Consider the following 17,790-nt stretch of genomic DNA (forward strand, 5'->3'; position numbering starts at 1 on the left):
TGCGGGCCGTGGAGCGATGAGTAGCTCCCAGCCAGCATGCTAAAGCTGCGCTGGCCGGGAGCTACTCCTAAAGTGCAAAAGCATCGCCACTTTGCAATGCTTTTGCACTTCTGCTGGGGGGAGGGGGGCAGCACTGACATTCGAGGCGGGATAGCCCTGTGCTGGGCATCCCCCCGCATGTCTATGGACATGATCGTAGCCCTGCAAAATTTTGCAGGGCTACGATTAACTCGAAATGACCCCCTATACCCCATGGTACTAACGTGGACCCCAGCATCCTCTACCGACTACGAGAAAAGGATTTACCAGTAGGTAATTAAAATCCTATTTTTACTGATCATTTATAGAAAATAATGTGATAATAATCTCTACTTAATAGTATATACTATATATTCTCCTTAATACTATTTAGGTTATAGCTATGTGGGGATAAAGCTCCTAAATTTGCTGTTCGGACTTGGTAAATTGGACTAGACTGAGGCCTCCATGTAAATAATGGGGATTGCGTTACTTAGCTGAGCGCAGGTGATATCTATGTGTGATAGCCGGGGAGCGGCAGGTCCATAAGTAATTTTAAAAGCATTGGACGCCAGGCCGTTTCATCACATAAGCACGCAGTTTATTCACAGTTCAGACAGGGTTATCACAACAATAACATTTAACTTCTTGTTCTCCTCTCTTCAGGGTAATATTCATATGGGTTACATCAGGTTACATCTCCTTTCATTTGCTTCTCTGGCAATAACAGCATTTACAGTGATGTGACAGCATTACAGTACAGTACATACCAGCGCAGTCTCTGGGAATCAGTATTGTGGCTTCCGCAAACTGAGATTCATTTCAGTGTGCTCTCCCCCATTCGCTAGTGGCTCTATCTAAACGGGATCTCTCATGGACACGTTACTGGGGACCTTCCGCCAAACGTGGTTCCTACCACTCACCCAGGTCGTCCTCTCCCGCAGACTCACACCTCCCGTCCTGCTTCTTAGGTACCCCTGAAGATGGGGATCCCCTGTGTTCCTGGTTCCTTCCACTGTACTCTGCATACTGTGGCTCTCACACTGCAAATCTGGATATCTTTTGCTCTTCCTAGCAGCACCTACATGCTGTTCTATAATGCCAGGGACTGTGGAGTACCATGCTTGTTCCACAGTCCCCAGACTGCGTTTCTCCTGGACACTTAGCCTGTGCCTTCCATCCTCAGTCCTCAGCTCACCCTGAATTCTAGCCTCTGCTTTGTTCCTTCTACTAAAACCCCCTACACTTCCTGTCCTAACTCCTTACATGTCACAGGGTCTGCAAGTAACTGGTTTTGGGGCCATAAACTCCCCCACTCACTGATAAGAATCAAAAGGCTTTTGTAACTTTCCAAAATCTGTTGTCTCCTAACATTCCAGTATGCCACATATGTTATGGCCTGCATTCAGCTAGTGATAAATAGCAGTGATAATAAAATCACACGGAAACTGCTGCTGTCACATGATGATTCGGGAGGAGTTGTGTGTCATAAATAGGCCCTATAATGATTGGAGACATCCTAGAGGCCGCTTCTGAGTACTGAGCCCAGGAATTGTGTCAGAGTGCTGCAGGTTAGTGTCACTCTGCAGCACCCGGCTCCTGTTACTGTGGAGGAGTCGGCATTTTGGTGTCACTCCATGTTAGGGTGACACCCTTGAGTGGCCCGCACCCCCCTTGTAACGACACACTGGGCAAATATGGCAAGGGTGCAATAATAATTTGGGAGAATGAGAGGCTGCTTCCACAATTCCATGTGACATTGCAGGACAAGAGACAGATGAGACCTCTGGTTCTGTCCCATCAGTATCAATTAATAGAAATTAGGAAATGCATTTGTAAATTTGTCATTTTTTTAAAAAACAGGTAACTGGTATGTAAGTATAATATTATACCATGACTCCAACAAGCGTTGTGACTTAGCCAACTTGTGTCCAGGCCAGGAACTTGGCGCCCATGCATTTGATGGGATGGCATGTGGAAGTAGGCCTATTAAGGTTGCATTCCAGCTGTGTTCCATTTATAGTGCAGGAGGTAGATGATATACGTACATCATTCCTGGTCAGTAACATTTGTTGTACGTCTGATTCCCAGGAACACAACAGACTGCCGGCAGGGTGTCAGACAGACCAGAATGGCATCTCTTGGCGCTGACAGCTGCGAAACACAGAGGCGTGATGCATGACCAAGTACCCAGAGGCCACTCCCAGTGTTTGTGTGCACAGCTTATGTTAGGAGGTATGTCCTGAGTCACCTGGAGGAAGTGTACCATGCGTCTCTTCTTACTAACATGTGCAGAGGTGTTTTACCAAATGGGGCGGCCCAAGGCCTAACTGGTAAAGTCTACTGCCCCCAATAGTCTGCAGTTTGTATTGTGGCAGATCCTCACAGGTTGCATCCGTCCGTATTGATGATACATTGCCACCTGTCATCTGTAGAATGTATTGCGTTGGAACCTGAACCTCACGTGTGTAGTTGTCTGAGTTCTTTTTCTTACATTCAATGTACTTTTACTTTTTTAAGTGTCACTTTTGTGATTTAACAGATATGTTGAAATTATATATTATATGAAAGCACACCACGGGGGCTATATAATTGGTTCTAAGATCACAGAACTGGCAATCTGTTATAAGGCTGGTTACCTATAACCCCCCAAAAGCATCTTGATTTCCAGTATAAAAGTTGTGTGTGTGCCCGTGCTGGGAAATAATGAATATATACTTATCTGACCCATCTAACGATGCTTCCAATGACACAGTATCCCCTAAATATTAATTCATCATATAGACACTCCAGTTGGGGAAAATAAAACAAACAAAGTATAATATATTTATGCAACAACATTTTAATACATTTTTTTTTGTATTTGTTGGTAATAGATTATGTGTCTGCAAACACCTTTCCAATGGTAGTACATGCGTCTCTGATGGTAGTGGGGGCACATGCGTCTCTGGTGTTTGTGGGGGCACATGACACTCTGATGGTAGTGGGGGCACATGCCACTCTGATGGTAGTAGGGGCACATGCCTCTCTGGTGTTTGTGGGGGCACATACCTCCCTGATGGTAATAGTGGGGGTTTATGCCTCCCTGATGGTGTTTGGGTGCGTGCCTCACCGGTGTTATTGGTGGGGGCGCATGCCTCTGGTGGTTATATCGGGCGCACATGGTTTTATGATGGGGGCACCTGCCTCTTCCGGGGTGGCGGTGGTGCCTTCCTCTCCCGGGGTGGCGGTGGTGCCTTCCTCTCCCGGGGTGGCGGTGGTGCCATTCTCTCCCGGGCTGGTGCCTTTCTCTCCCGGGGTGGCGGTGGTGCCTTCCTCTCCCGGGGTGGCGGTGGTGCCTTCCTCTCCCGGGGTGGCGGTGGTGCCTTCCTCTCCCGGGGTGGAGGTGGGGCCTTTCTCTCCCGGGGTGGCGGTGGTGCTATCCCGTCCCGGGCTGGTGCCTTCCTCTCCCGGGGTGGCGGTGGTACCTGCTGTGCCTGGGATGCTGGGGGTAATGATGGCGTCTCCCTCTCCGCAGGTACTGGGTATGCCTGCATCAACGAGGGTAACGGAATCTCCTCATTCTCCAATAACATGGGCTCATCCCTCGGCCTCATCTTAATTAAATAAAGATAAAATAAAAATACTATGTAATAATTAAGTTCAGTTATTTGCAAACATCCCTTCTAGTCAGCCTTCCACCTTTACCATCCTCTGAGGCCGCCCTCACAAGACGTGATCAGTGATTTATGTATAATAAGGTCTAGTTATCAACAATCGCATTTGCAGTGTAATATGGTCACGATATTAGCACCGAGGATCGCATTACAAGATACAATTATACCACCCGAATGTATTAAACAGCACTTGCATGGAGTGGGTTACAGGTACATGAGGTGAGGATTTGATAGACTAATAGGGATGGTCAACGTTGGGCTCTCCGGCTGTTGTGGGACTGCAAATCCCAGCATGCCCTGCTGCAGTTTTAGCATTCCCTAATAGCAGCATTGTAGTGGGGCATGCTGGGATGTGTGGTTCCACTGCAGCTGGAGGGCCGCATGTTAAACCCACTTGACTCGAAAAACCATTGCAGCAACGTGCCAAACACGTGTCACCCTGCATGGGGACTATTTCAGTGGCAGTAAGGAGAACCCATAAACAGCCACATACACCCATTAAGGGACAACATTTGGACATACATCACGAATTGGAGACATTACCCATTTATAAACTTATACTAAAGATCACCCAGCCTACAGTTTGCTGACTCATTGGACATGGTGGGACAGACAACTAAGGACATTATATGAACACTGGCATTGTACCCTGGAGTGCACCCATCTAACCATTATTTGAGTACTGTATTAGGGGTGTGAGACATCGCCTTTTGGGAGCTGCTAAGGGTTATTTCCTCGGAGCGCTGCATGTATTATATTGTATAAGCTCATATATAACACCTACGATTTGCGGCCATTGAGAACCGGCAATATTATAAATAATAGTAAATAACCCCTTAGCTTAGTGAGATTTGGGCAGAGACGCCTCCTTACATTTAGGCCTACCAAATAGGGACAAAACCGCCTTGTATGCCCTGACACGCCCACTTTCAGGTGAGCCCCGTCCCTTATAAAATCCAGGAAAAACCCTAATTGTGCAAACAACAAAGTACAAATAAAAATAAAAGCACACTTACCTTACGCCAGAAGAATATCCAGCACCTGTTACATGGGATGCAGCCCATGGCTGCACCCTCCCGCCTCACTCCTCGCTCTTCTCGCTTTACTTACGATATAATAATATAATAAAATATAAAAATAATACCTAATAAAACGTAATAAGTAATTTATATAAAGAAATTAAAAATACTCTCAGTAATTATAGCACAACTCCAACTCCAGAGCCTCCGTCCTGTACTACTGGGGACCAGATAACAGGATAAAGCCCAGTGTTCTGCCCTGGCATTCCATTCATTGTGTAATTGGACAGTCATGATGTCATAGCACAGACAGCAGCAGCAGCAGCCATACAGGCAAATATTTGTATTTCATAATGTGACTGTGTATAGGGGTAGGCAGGGACAGAATAGCGTATCTCCCAGCTGCCCCAATTTTAACACCCTAAAAAAGCAATATTTTACCCAAAATGGGTGGAGCTTTGCAGATTGAGGTGATCATATTTTGTCCCAGTGTCACATGCCTGAATGCTGGGAAGTGAATCAGGCATTGCCAAGCACCATAATAAAGTTTGGGTAGGGGCCTGGCGATGCTGCTCCAGCCTCTCAGGGCACTCTCTGTGCTCTCAGAAGGGCAGAGCGGATGCTTCTTCTTATCATGTGTGACATCGATAAAGCCATAAAAGCAACACCTGACCCCATTCCCCAAACTAACTAACTCCCTCACCCCTAACCCAAACCGCTAAAACAACCCTAATACCCTGTCCCTCATACCATAACCCTAATCCCCAATACCCTATCCCTCCTACCATAACCCCTAACCCAATCCCTAACCCTAATACCCTATCCCTCATACCATATCTCCTAATACCCAATCCCTAACCCTAATACCCTATCCCTCCTACAATAACCCCTAACCCAATCCCTAACCCTAATACCCTATCCCTCCTACCATAACCCCTAACCCAATCCCTAAACCTAATACCCTATCCCTCCTACCTTAACCCCTAACTCAATCCATAACCCTAATACCCTATCCCTCATACCATATCTCCTAATACCCAATCCCTAACCCTAATACCCTATCCCTCCTACCATAACCCCTAACCCAATCCCTAACCCTAATACCCTATCCCTCCTACCATAACCCCTAACTCAATCCCTAACCCTAATACCCTATCCCTCATACCATATCTCCTAATACCCAATCCCTAACCCTAATACCCAAACGGGCAGACTGGATGGTCATGTGGTTCTTATCTGCCATCACATCTATGTTTCTGTATGTTTTACTATATGTTTTTTGTTTTTTTTAATCATTTTTTATTATAGAACTGTAAATACAGTAGCTAGAAATCAAGTGAATACAATACATAACATATAATCAAGCAGGAGAGTGAATTGAGAAAGCAGAAACATTAAGAATTAGGTGGTTACACATATACAAATGAAGTGGCAAAACAGTACAGCATGTAAACGTTGTATGTCGCTCACATAGAATCAGAAAGTAGGGGGTCCTAATTGCAAGGTCTCCAAATTATACCATGACGTTAACTTTATCGCAGATCGGAGGGTATCCTTCCCAGGCGGGGGTAGAGTATATATATAAAGGCAACTATATACTAAAAAATGTCTCTGCTTTATTATCTTTATTGATAGATGTTTCTAACCAGTCCATGTAAAACAAGTGTTCTATTCTAGGCATAAGTAAAGTCAGAGACAAAGGCCCTCATTCTGAGTTGATTGCACGCTGCCACTTTTTGCAGCCCGTACAATCAACTAGACGCTGCCTATGGGGGAGTGTATTTTTGCATAGCAAGGCTGCGATCGCTTGTGCAGCCCTGCTATGCAAAACAAGTTTTGTGCAGAACTAGACTAGGGTAAGACTTACTTACCCTGTGCAATCACTTCAGCATAGCAGGACACCTCAACACGCCTGCGTTTGGGTCTCCACGTCCCGAAAACGTTGAGTTGACGCCCAAATCCGCCTTCCTCCTGTCAATCTTCTTGCGGTCGCCCAGATCCGCCTTCCTCCTGTCAATCTTCTGCCTGCGCAATGTGGCCGTCACGCATGCACAGTTCCGACCCGATTGCACGGTTGCGAAGAAGCACAGCGTGCGATCGGGTCGGAATGATCCCCAAAGTGCCAGAGGAAACCCATTGTGACAAAATAGTTTTCTTAGCTGCTGCTGCAATTTTTGCTTACAACAGTTTCTCTTATGTCCTAGAGTATACTGGGGTCCACATTAGTACCATGGGGCATAGGTAGGTCCACTAGGAGCCATGGGCACTTTAAGAAAACCAATAGTGTGGCCTGCTCCTCCCTCTATACCCCTCCTACCAGACTCAGTTTAGAAAATGTGCCTGGAGGAGCCAGTCACGCTTTGGAGAGCTCCTGAAGAGTTTTCTACATTTATATTCAAAGTTTGTTATATTCAGTCAGGGCTCTTTAGGCAACAGCCTGACTGCTTCGTGGGACTTAGGGAAGAGAATGGCTCAACGTCCTTAGAGTTAATGGTCCTGTTTCTCTGCTGACAGAACACTGAGATCCTGAGGGAGCCATTTGCAATCCACACCATGGTGCAGCGTACCCTCCCGCAGCACGCCGCCACCCCCTAACAGAGCCTGAAGACAGAAGAGTGGTGAGTACGGCGACGGCGTCCCGGTTAGCGGGTCACCGGCAGAATTGGCTGCATTAGGGTAGGACCTCAGCTCTGATACAGACTGCGCTCTGGGGAGTCTCACACATGCTGTGGCGGGGCACGCAGTGAGGGGCGCGCTGGGCCTCCTATTGTACTCACACTGGCACATCCTAACGGGTTCAGTCTCCTAGTTGGGCACAATTATAACTCAGGGCCAGTATAAAAATGCGGGAAGCCGCGAGCCATTACAGGGGGCGGGCTTCACTCAGAGCAGATCACACAGTTCTCCAGTGCCATTTTCCCCTGCAGCTCGATCAGGCAGCACTCACAGGGAAGCACAGCTCCTCCTCAAGGACTCCAGTCTCCTCAGCGGTGCCAGGGGGTCTTAGTGCGGGAGGGGGTGGGGAGCAGTGTTGGGACTGTAAGCATTTCTTAGGTGCTTTATTCTTGCGACCCAGCTTAATTTTACTGTTGCTATAGGGGCGCTGTGTGGCTGGCTCTGGCTTCTGTGTCTCTCTGAGGACCCTGCCTACATATACTGTGCTTTCACCCAGGGTTTGTGTATGTGTTTGTGTGTGTGTGTGTGTGTGTGTGTGTGTGTGTGTGTGTGTGTGTGTGTGTGTGTCCCTATCCAATCATGTCCAGGGACTGTGTGTCTTGTAAAAGTCATTTTGCTTTCTAACAAATATTTCTCTGACGTCCTAGTGGATGCTGGGAACTCCGTAAGGACCATGGGGAATAGCAGCTCCGCAGGAAACTGGGCACAACTAAAGAAAGCTTTAGGACTACCTGGTGTGCACTGGCTCCTCCCTCTATGACCCTCCTCCAGACCTCAGTTAGAATTTTGTGCCCGGCCGAGCTGGATGCACACTAGGGGCTCTCCTGAGCTCTTAGAAAAGAAAGTTATATTTAGTTTTTTTATTTTCAGTGAGATCTGCTGGCAACAGACTCACTGCTATGAGGGACTTAGGGGAGAGAAGCGGACCTACCTGCTTGCAGCTAGCTTGGGCTTCTTAGGCTACTGGACACCATTAGCTCCAGAGGGATCGAACACAGGCCCAGCCTCGGTCGTCCGGTCCCGGAGCCGCGCCGCCGTCCCCCTTGCAAAGCCAGAAGCAAGAAGATGTTCCTGAAAATCGGCGGCAGAAGACTTCGGTCTACATTAAGGTAGCGCACAGCACTGCAGCTGTGCGCCATTGCTCCCCATGCACACCTCACACTCCGGTCACTGATGGGTGCAGGGCGCTGGGGGGGGCGCCCTGGGGCTGCAATAAGGGTACCTTACTGGCAAAATAACACATAATATAGTCATTAAGACTATATATGTGTAAAATCCCCTGCCATATATTCCATAAAAAAGCGGGAGAAGTCCGCCGGAAAAGGGGCGGGGCTATCTCCCTCAGCACACTGGCGCCATTTTCCCTCACAGCTCCGCTGGAAGGACGCTCCCCAGGCTCTCCCCTGCAGTTTCCAGACTACATAGGATAAAAAAGAGAGGGGGGGGCACTAAATTTAGGCGCATTCTGTGTAATATCAGCAGCTATAGGGGAAAAATCACTGTGGGTAGTGTGAATCCCTATATATATATAGCGCTCTGGTGTGTGCTGGCATATTCTCTCTCTATCTCCCCAAAGGACTTTGTGGGGTCCTGTCCTCAGTCAGAGCATTCCCTGTGTGTGTGTGCGGTGTGTCGGTACGGCTGTGTCGACATGTTTGATGAGGAGGCTTATGTGGAGGCGGAGCAGGTGCCGATAAATGTGATGTCACCCCCTGCGGGGTCGACACCTGAGTGGATGGTTATGTGGAAGGAATTACGCGACAGTGTCAACTCCTTACATAAAAGGTTTGACGACATATCAGATGTGGGACAGCCGGCTTCTCAGCCCGTGCCTGCCCAGACGTCTCAAAAGCCATCAGGGGATCTAAAACGCCCTCTACCTCAGATGGCAGACACAGATGTCGACACGGATACCGACTCCAGTGTCGACGATGATGAGACTAGTGTACATTCCAATAGAGCCACCCGTTACATGATTACGGCAATGAAAAATGTGTTGCATATTTCTGATATTACCCCAGGTACCACAAAAAAGGGTATTATGTTTGGGGAGAAAAACTACCAGTGGTTTTTCCCCCTTCTGATGAATTAAATGAAGTGTGTGAAGAAGCGTGGGCTTCCCCCGATAAGAAACTAGTAATTTCTAAAAAGTTACTAATGGCGTACCCTTTCCCGCCAGAGGATAGGTCACGTTGGGAGACATCCCCGAGGGTGGATAAAGCGCTCACACGCTTGTCAAAGAAGGTGGCACTACCGTCTCCGGACACGGCCGCCTTAAAGGAACCTGCAGATAGAAAGCAGGAGGCTATCCTGAAGTCTGTATATGCACACTCAGGCATTATACTGAGACCAGCTATTGCTTCTGCATGGATGTGCAGTGCTGCAGCTGCGTGGTCAGATTCCCTGTCTGAAAACATTGATACCTTAGACAGGGACTCTATATTGCTAACCGTAGAGCACATTAAAGACGCAGTCTTATACATGAGAGATGCACAGAGGGATATTTGCCGGCTGGCATCTAAAATAAACGCAATGTCCATTTCTGCCAGGAGAGGATTGTGGACTCGGCAGTGGACAGGTGATGCTGATTCTAAAAGGCACATGGAAGTTTTGCCTTACAAGGGTGAGGAGTTGTTTGGGGATGGTCTCTCGGACCTCGTTTCCACAGCTTCAGCTGGAAAATCAGCATTTTTACCCCATGTTCCCTCACAGCCAAAGAAAGCACCGTATTATCAGGTACAGTCCTTTCGGCCCCAGAAAGGTAAGCGGGTTAAAGGCGCGTCCTTTCTGCCCAGAGGCAGAGGTAGGGGGAAAAAGCTGCAGCATACAGCCAGTTCCCAGGAACAAAAGTCCTCCCCCGCTTCCTCTAAGTCCACCGCATGACGCTGGGGCTCCACAGGCGGAGCCAGGTACGGTGGGGGCCTGTCTCAAGAACTTCAGCGACCAGTGGGTTCGCTCACGGGTGGATCCCTGGATTCTACAGGTAGTATCTCAGGGGTACAAGCTGGAATTCGAGACGTCTCCCCCTCGCCGTTTCCTCAAATCTGCCTTGCCGACGGCTCCCTCGGACAGGGAGGCAGTGCTGGAGGCAATTCACAAGCTGTATTCGCAGCAGGTGATAGTCAAGGTACCCCTTCTTCAACAGGGACGGGGTTACTATTCCACAATGTTTGTGGTACCGAAACGGGACGGTTCGGTGAGACCCATTTTAAATTTTAAATCCTTGAACACTTATATACGAAGGTTCAAGTTCAAAATGGAATCGCTCAGGGCGGTTATTGCAAGCCTGGACGAAGGGGATTTCATGGTATCACTGGACATCAAGGATGCTTACCTGCATGTCACCATTTACCCCCCTCACCAGGAGTACCTCAGATTTGTGGTACAGGACTGTCATCACCAATTCCAGACGTTGCCGTTTGGTCTGTCCACGGCACCGAGGGTGTTTACCAAGGTAATGGCAGAGATGATGATACTCCTTCGAAAAAAGGGAGTTATAATTATCCCGTACTTGGACGATCTCCTTATAAAGGCGAGGTCCAGGGAACAGTTGTTGATCGGTGTAGCACTAGCTCGGGAAGTGCTACAACAGCACGGCTGGATCCTGAATATTCCAAAGTCGCAGCTGGTTCCTACAACGCGTCTACTGTTCCTGGGGATGGTTCTGGACACAGAACAGAAAAAAGTATTTCTCCCGGAGGAGAAGGCCAAGGAGTTGTCATCTCTAGTCAGAAACCTCCTAAAACCAAAACAGGTGTTGGTGCATCACTGCACGCGGGTCCTGGGAAAGATGGTGGCTTCTTACGAAGCAATTCCATTCGGAAGGTTCCATGCAAGGATCTTTCAGTGGGATCTGTTGGACAAGTGGTCTGGATCGTATCTTCAGATGCATCGGCTGATAACCCTGTCTCCAAGGACCAGGGTGTCGCTGTTGTGGTGGCTGCAGAGTGCTCATCTTCTAGAGGGCCGCAGATTCGGCATACAGGACTGGGTCCTGGTGACCACGGATGCCAGCCTTCGAGGTTGGGGGGCAGTCACACAGGGAAGAAACTTCCAAGGACTATGGACAAGTCAGGAGACATCCCTACACATAAATATTCTGGAACTAAGGGCCATTTACAATGCCCTAAGTCAGGCAAGACCCCTGCTTCAACACCAGCCGGTGATGATCCAGTCAGACAACATCACGGCGGTCGCCCATGTAAACCATCAGGGCGGCACAAGAAGCAGGATGGCGATGGCAGAAGCCACAAGGATTCTCCGATGGGCGGAAAATCATGTGTTAGCACTGTCAGCAGTGTTCATTCCCGGAGTGGACAACTGGGAAGCAGACTTTCTCAGCAGACACGACCTCCACCCGGGAGAGTGTGGACTTCATCCAGAAGTCTTCCAAATGGTTGTACGCCGGTGGGAAAGGCCACAGGTGGACATGATGGCGTCCCGCCTCAACAAAAAGCTAAAAAGATATTGCGCCAGGTCAAGGGACCCTCAGGCAATAGCTGTGGACGCTCTGGTAACACCGTGGGTGTACCAGTCGGTGTATGTGTTCCCTCCTCTGCCTCTCATACCCAAGGTACTGAGAATAATAAGAAGGAGAGGAGTAAGAACTATACTCATTGTTCCGGATTGGCCAAGAAGAGCTTGGTACCCAGAACTTCAAGAAATGATCTCAGAGGACCCATGGCCTCTGCCGCTCAGACAGGACCTGCTACTGCAGGGGCCCTGTCTGTTCCAAGACTTACCGCGGCTGCGTTTGACGACTTGGCGGTTGAACGCCGGATCCTGAAGGAAAAGGGCATTCCGGAGGAAGTTATCCCTACGCTAATTAAAGCTAGGAAAGAAGTGACCGCAAACCATTATCACAGCATATGGCGGAAATATGTTGCGTGGTGTGAGGCCAGGAAGGCCCCAACGGAGGAATTTCAGCTAGGTCGATTTCTGCACTTCCTACAGTCAGGGGTGACCATGGGCCTAAAATTGGGTTCCATTAAGGTCCAGATTTCGGCCCTATCAATTTTCTTCCAAAAAGAACTGGCTTCACTACCTGAAGTTCAGACATTTGTTAAGGGAGTGCTGCATATTCAGCCCCCTTTTGTGCCCCCAGTGGCACCTTGGGATCTCAACGTGGGTTGGATTTCCTAAAGTCGCATTGGTTTGAACCACTTAAAACCGTGGAACTAAAATATCTCACGTGGAAAGTGGTCATGCTGTTGGCCTTGGCTTCGGCCAGGCGTGTGTCAGAATTGGCGGCTTTGTCTTGTAAAAGCCCTTATCTGATATTCCATATGGATAGGGCGGAATTGAGGACTCGTCCCCAATTTCTCCCAAAGGTGGTTTCAGCGTTTCATTTGAACCAGCCTATTGTGGTGCCTGCGGCTACTCGTGACTTGGAGGACTCCAAGTTGCTGGACGTAGTCCGGGCCCTAAAAATCTATGTTTCCAGGACAGCTGGAGTCAGAAAGACTGACTCGCTATTTATCCTGCATGCGCCCAACAAGTTGGGTGCACCTGCTTCTAAGCAGACTATTGCTCGCTGGATCTGTATCACGATTCAACTTGCACATTCTGCGGCTGGACTGCCGCATCCTAAATCTGTGAAAGCCCATTCCACGAGGAAGGTGGGCTCTTCTTGGGCGGCTGCCCGAGGGGTCTCGGCTTTACAACTTTGCCGAGCAGCTACTTGGTCGGGGTCAAACACATTTGCTAAATTCTACAAGTTTGATACCCTGGCTGAGGAGGACCTAGAGTTCGCTCATTCGGTGCTGTAGTGTCATCCGCACTCTCCCGCCCGTTTGGGAGCTTTGGTATAATCCCCATGGTCCTTACGGAGTTCTCAGCATCCACTAGGACGTCAGAGAAAATAAGATTTTACTCACCGGTAAATCTATTTCTCGTAGTCCGTAGTGGATGCTGGGCGCCCGTCCCAAGTGCGGATTGTCTGCAATACTTGTATATAGTTATTGTTTAACTAAAGGGTTATTGTTGAGCCATCTGTTGAGAGGCTCAGTTCTATTTCATACTGTTAACTGGGTATAGTATCACGAGTTATACGGTGTGATTGGTGTGGCTGGTATGAGTCTTACCCGGGATTCAAAATCCTTCCTTATTGTGTCAGCTCTTCCGGGCACAGTATCCTAACTGAGGTCTGGAGGAGGGTCATAGAGGGAGGAGCCAGTGCACACCAGGTAGTCCTAAAGCTTTCTGTAGTTGTGCCCAGTCTCCTGCGGAGCCGCTATTCCCCATGGTCCTTACGGAGTTCCCAGCATCCACTACGGACTACGAGAAACAGATTTACAGGTGAGTAAAATCTTATTTTAAATTGCCAGCTCTAATATATACTGTGGACGCCTGCGCATCTTATTACCATGTGCTATGAATGTGCGCTATACATCGCAAAATACTACATCCCATATGTACACATCCGGCACTCAATGCAGCAAAAGAAATGCCTGGGTGCCCTCCTAAAGATAATGCAGTATCTATTCCTTCCCCACCTGTGGCTCAGGTGTATCTGGCAAAGGACAAGAGGCGGCACTCCAAGGTCTTGAAAAACTTTTATATTCAAAACATGGTGCAAAACAGAGCAATCATGTGCAAAAATGGAAAAACATGGAGGTCTTACGACGTTTCAAGGCATCAAGCCTTTTCCTCAGGTAAGAATACCCATGTGCAGTGAAGTATGCAGAGTGAAAGAACCAAAACCACAGAGTGAATCACACTCACCTTTGTAAAGGCTGTGCAGGAGCAGGTGTTCCCGGCGTCTGTGTCCGGGACTTCCGGGTACGTCACACGGGCGGCGCATAGCTGACGTGTCCTTTGCCAAGCAACGGTTGCGCAAACAGGCGCCGGGGAGACCCGTCAGAACTGTGAAAAAAATGTAAACAGTGATCGTCGAGCATGTGCTAGACGTTACATATGACACCCGAGCGGGGTGAATGATGAGTGGAAGTGAATGACGTTAAAAACATATAAGAGGTTAAAAGTTACTTATGATCAGCTGAGGAATGTGTAGAAAAAGCCCAAGTAGTTGTTATAGCAGCATATGAAGCAAAAGAAATTAAAGTACACAAATTGCAACTGATTACACAATAAGATAATAAAATAGGTGGGCTGACATGCGATAGCTGGGCGATTAGATTGGATCCCAACTCAGTTACTACACGTCAACGCAGGGAGAGAAGAAAGGAGGGGAAGGGGAGGGGGGAGGGGGGGGGGAGAAAGGAGGAAGGGAGGAAAGGAAGATGGAAGGGGAGGGGAGGGGGGATAAGGCAAAAGCGGGGAGGGGGGGGGGAGGGAGGGGAAGGATAGAAGGAAAAGCTGGACCGAGACCGCCTGATGTATAGGCGGATGCTAAAGAAATACATTCCAAGTGAATTTTTCATTTAGTCCATTTGGTGATAATGTATCCAATAGGAAGATCCATTTGGATTCACATTTGGATAATGCTGTATGTCGGTCGCCCCCTCTCACTGGGCTCGGAATGTGATCGATGATCTTATACCGCAGGCTAGATAGTGGATGGCCCTTTAGTTTAAAGTGGCATGCGACCGGTTGGTCCACGGGTTTGCCATCAAGCGATGCTTTGATGGCAGATCGGTGTAACGCCATCCTGTCCCTAAGGTTTCTAATAGTCTGTCCGACATATAATAAGCCACATGGGCAGATGATGGTATATACAATAAATGATGTCGTACACGTAACTACGTGTTTAATTTTGTATTGCTTGCCCGTATGTGGGTTGTTAAAGCTGTGGCCGGTTTCTAGATATTTGCATGTGGTGCAGGATGCACATCGATAGCACCCTGGTTTTTTAACTTGTGTAGAGGCATTCAGAGTTGAAGTGATATTAGTTTTCACTAAAAAGTCCCTGAGGTTAGGTCCCCTCTTGTAGCTAGGCATCAAAGAGGTGCCTTTGAAACAGGGTAATTCTTTGTCACCCGTCACAATAGGCCATAAACCTTTGGTGGCACGTGGAAGAACTTTACTGACAGTTGAAAACCGGGTAACAAATGGAATCCGTGATTGTAATGGTTGTTGCGGGACTTTATAAAGCAGTTGTTCTCTGGGAATATTGAGTACTTCGTTCCTGGAACGCATAAGTTCCCGTAACTTGTAGCCTCTATGAGCAAATTTTTGGATCATATGGTCCAGCGTCGTGACTAGAGTAGTATGGTCACTCGAAATACGTGCTGCCCGAAGCATTTGTGATCTGGGTAAACCGCGTATAAGTGCAGGAGGATGACAGCTACTGTGATGTAGAAGCGTGTTGCGATCCGTGGGTTTTAAAAATAATTTGGTGTGAATGCTCTTATCCTTGATCTCAATGGTGACGTCCAGGTAGTTGATGCTTGTAGTTCTGATCTGATACGTGAATTTGATGGGTGAATTGGCTGTGTTGATGTGTTCGATGAGGGTGATTAATTCCTGTTCGGTGCCAGACCAGAGGATTAGCAGGTCGTCTATATACCGTGTATATAGCACTATTTTGTTTACTGTCTCCATGGATGAGAAAAATAATTTGTCTTCTTGCTGAAACATATATACATTGGCGAACGATGGGGCCACTGAGGACCCCATCGCACACTCGGTGGTTTGGATAAAGTACTGTCCATTATGCATAAAATAATTTTGTTTTAAGGTTTTGGACAACAATGAGAGAAACAGGGGAATAGGAATGGCATCAAAATGATGTCGAAACAAAAACAATTCCATAGCTGCTAGGCCACTGTCGTGAGGAATCACCGTGTAAAGGTTTTTGACATCCAAAGTACATAACAGCATGCTGGTCGGTACTGTTTTGATGCAGTTTAATTTGTTAAGAAGTTGTGTGGTATCTTTAAGGAACGTAGGTTGTTCCATGATGTATGGCTGAATCAACTGGTCCAGAAACTGTGAAATTGGCTGAAGAAGTGACCCCCTGGCTGAAATAATCGGTCGGGGGGGAGGGTCCACCGGATTTTTGTGAAGTTTGGGAATTGTGTATAACACCGGAGTGATAGGGAAAGGGGTGATTAATGAGTTATAAATTTTTTTGTCAAGATGTCCTGCTTGATGGGCTTCCAAAAGAGCGGTATCCAGATCACGTTTAAATCCCTCCGTGGGGTTCTGGGAAAGCTGTTGGTAAGTGGATTGATCTTGAAGGGGCTGGTCAATGTGAGAAATGTATTGTGTGGAATCCTGTATGACGATGCCACCGCCCTTATCGGCGGGGCGAAAGATGACATCCTGGTACTGTGACAGATCTCGTAAGGCTTTATGTTCAGCTCTAGTCAAGTTAGTGTGAACTGTGGGTTGAGCTGCATGAAATTTGGTGACTGCTGTGTCCAGCAGACGGTTGAATGTCTTTAATGAAGCGTTTGATGAAACGGGGTCAAGCGACGTTTTTTTGTGCACGGAAGATGTTTTGTAAACAGGCGCATTGTCGCGTTGATGTTGAAAACAATAACTGCCATAAATTATTAACATAAGAAAAATATTTCAGACAATAATCGGTGACCTAGACACACGTATGTATTCATTTTGCAAATCAGACACTTGACTATATTTGGGGAAGACAGGGAGGAGGACGAGACATCCTCTATATGCACTCGGCGGTCACGGGACCACTGGTTGGGTGTGGGACAACATTCAACCTATAGAGTATGCTGGAACAGTGCTTTGGCCTATAATGTCTGATTTGGACTAACATTTCACACATACATGTACCTACGTCTTTGTACACTGATGTTCGGATTCGATTAAGGTTCTGCTGGTTAGAGGAAGAAAACACAAACAAATTGTGAAAGTGACATATAAAATTTTCATGGTATACATTCCTATCATTCCCTAAACATTGTTTCCATTTCTGGAACATTTGCTAGGTCTGTTTCATCATTGAACAAGGGTTATAAGTAGTGTCCTTCCTGGATAACATAAACCTTCGAAGTTCAGGGAGAGCCACTCATAAACCTTTCTTCCACATATATTAATGAGCTCTTTATCTGCTATGTGTGAATAGCCATTGTCTGATTGTTCCTGATTACCTCCCAATTTCCTGAAATTGGTGAGATTTAAACATACCAAGGATTTATCTATGGTACTGGTGGATCTTAAGGCTAGGGGGTCTAGTTATATTATATTCTTTGTCCACCGGTCCCCTCCCCCTTCCGTGTAATTCAAGTACCTCAGCTAACTCTAAAAAAAAATCTGGCACTAATCCTGCATCTTTTCGTCTTAGAGGTACCTGTGAGCACATACAACATTCCGTTTGGTTTAAGACCTTACCAACTAGTGAGTGGTACTCACTCAAGGGATGTCTGTCACCTTATTGCTAGACTGACATCTCTGGATGCTCTCATCTTCAAATATGGGGTCACAATAACTACAAAATACAGTATTCCTCAGACAATAGCCTATCACGTTACCTCCGAACTCCGTAACTA

General features: G+C 47.5%; 1 long non-coding RNA gene across 1 annotated transcript in view; it reads left to right on the forward strand.

The window, feature by feature from the left end:
- Positions 1-2,111: 2,111 nt before the first annotated feature.
- The window catches only part of LOC134970207 (uncharacterized), a 140,899-nt gene continuing 125,220 nt past the window's right edge, over positions 2,112-17,790 (forward strand). The window contains exon 1 of the long non-coding RNA XR_010189719.1: positions 2,112-2,253. This is a non-coding gene — a long non-coding RNA (uncharacterized LOC134970207). The remainder of the gene's footprint in view (positions 2,254-17,790) is intronic.

The sequence above is a fragment of the Pseudophryne corroboree genome, chromosome 11, assembly GCF_028390025.1.
Source record: "Pseudophryne corroboree isolate aPseCor3 chromosome 11, aPseCor3.hap2, whole genome shotgun sequence".
Taxonomy (NCBI): Eukaryota; Metazoa; Chordata; class Amphibia; order Anura; family Myobatrachidae; genus Pseudophryne; species Pseudophryne corroboree.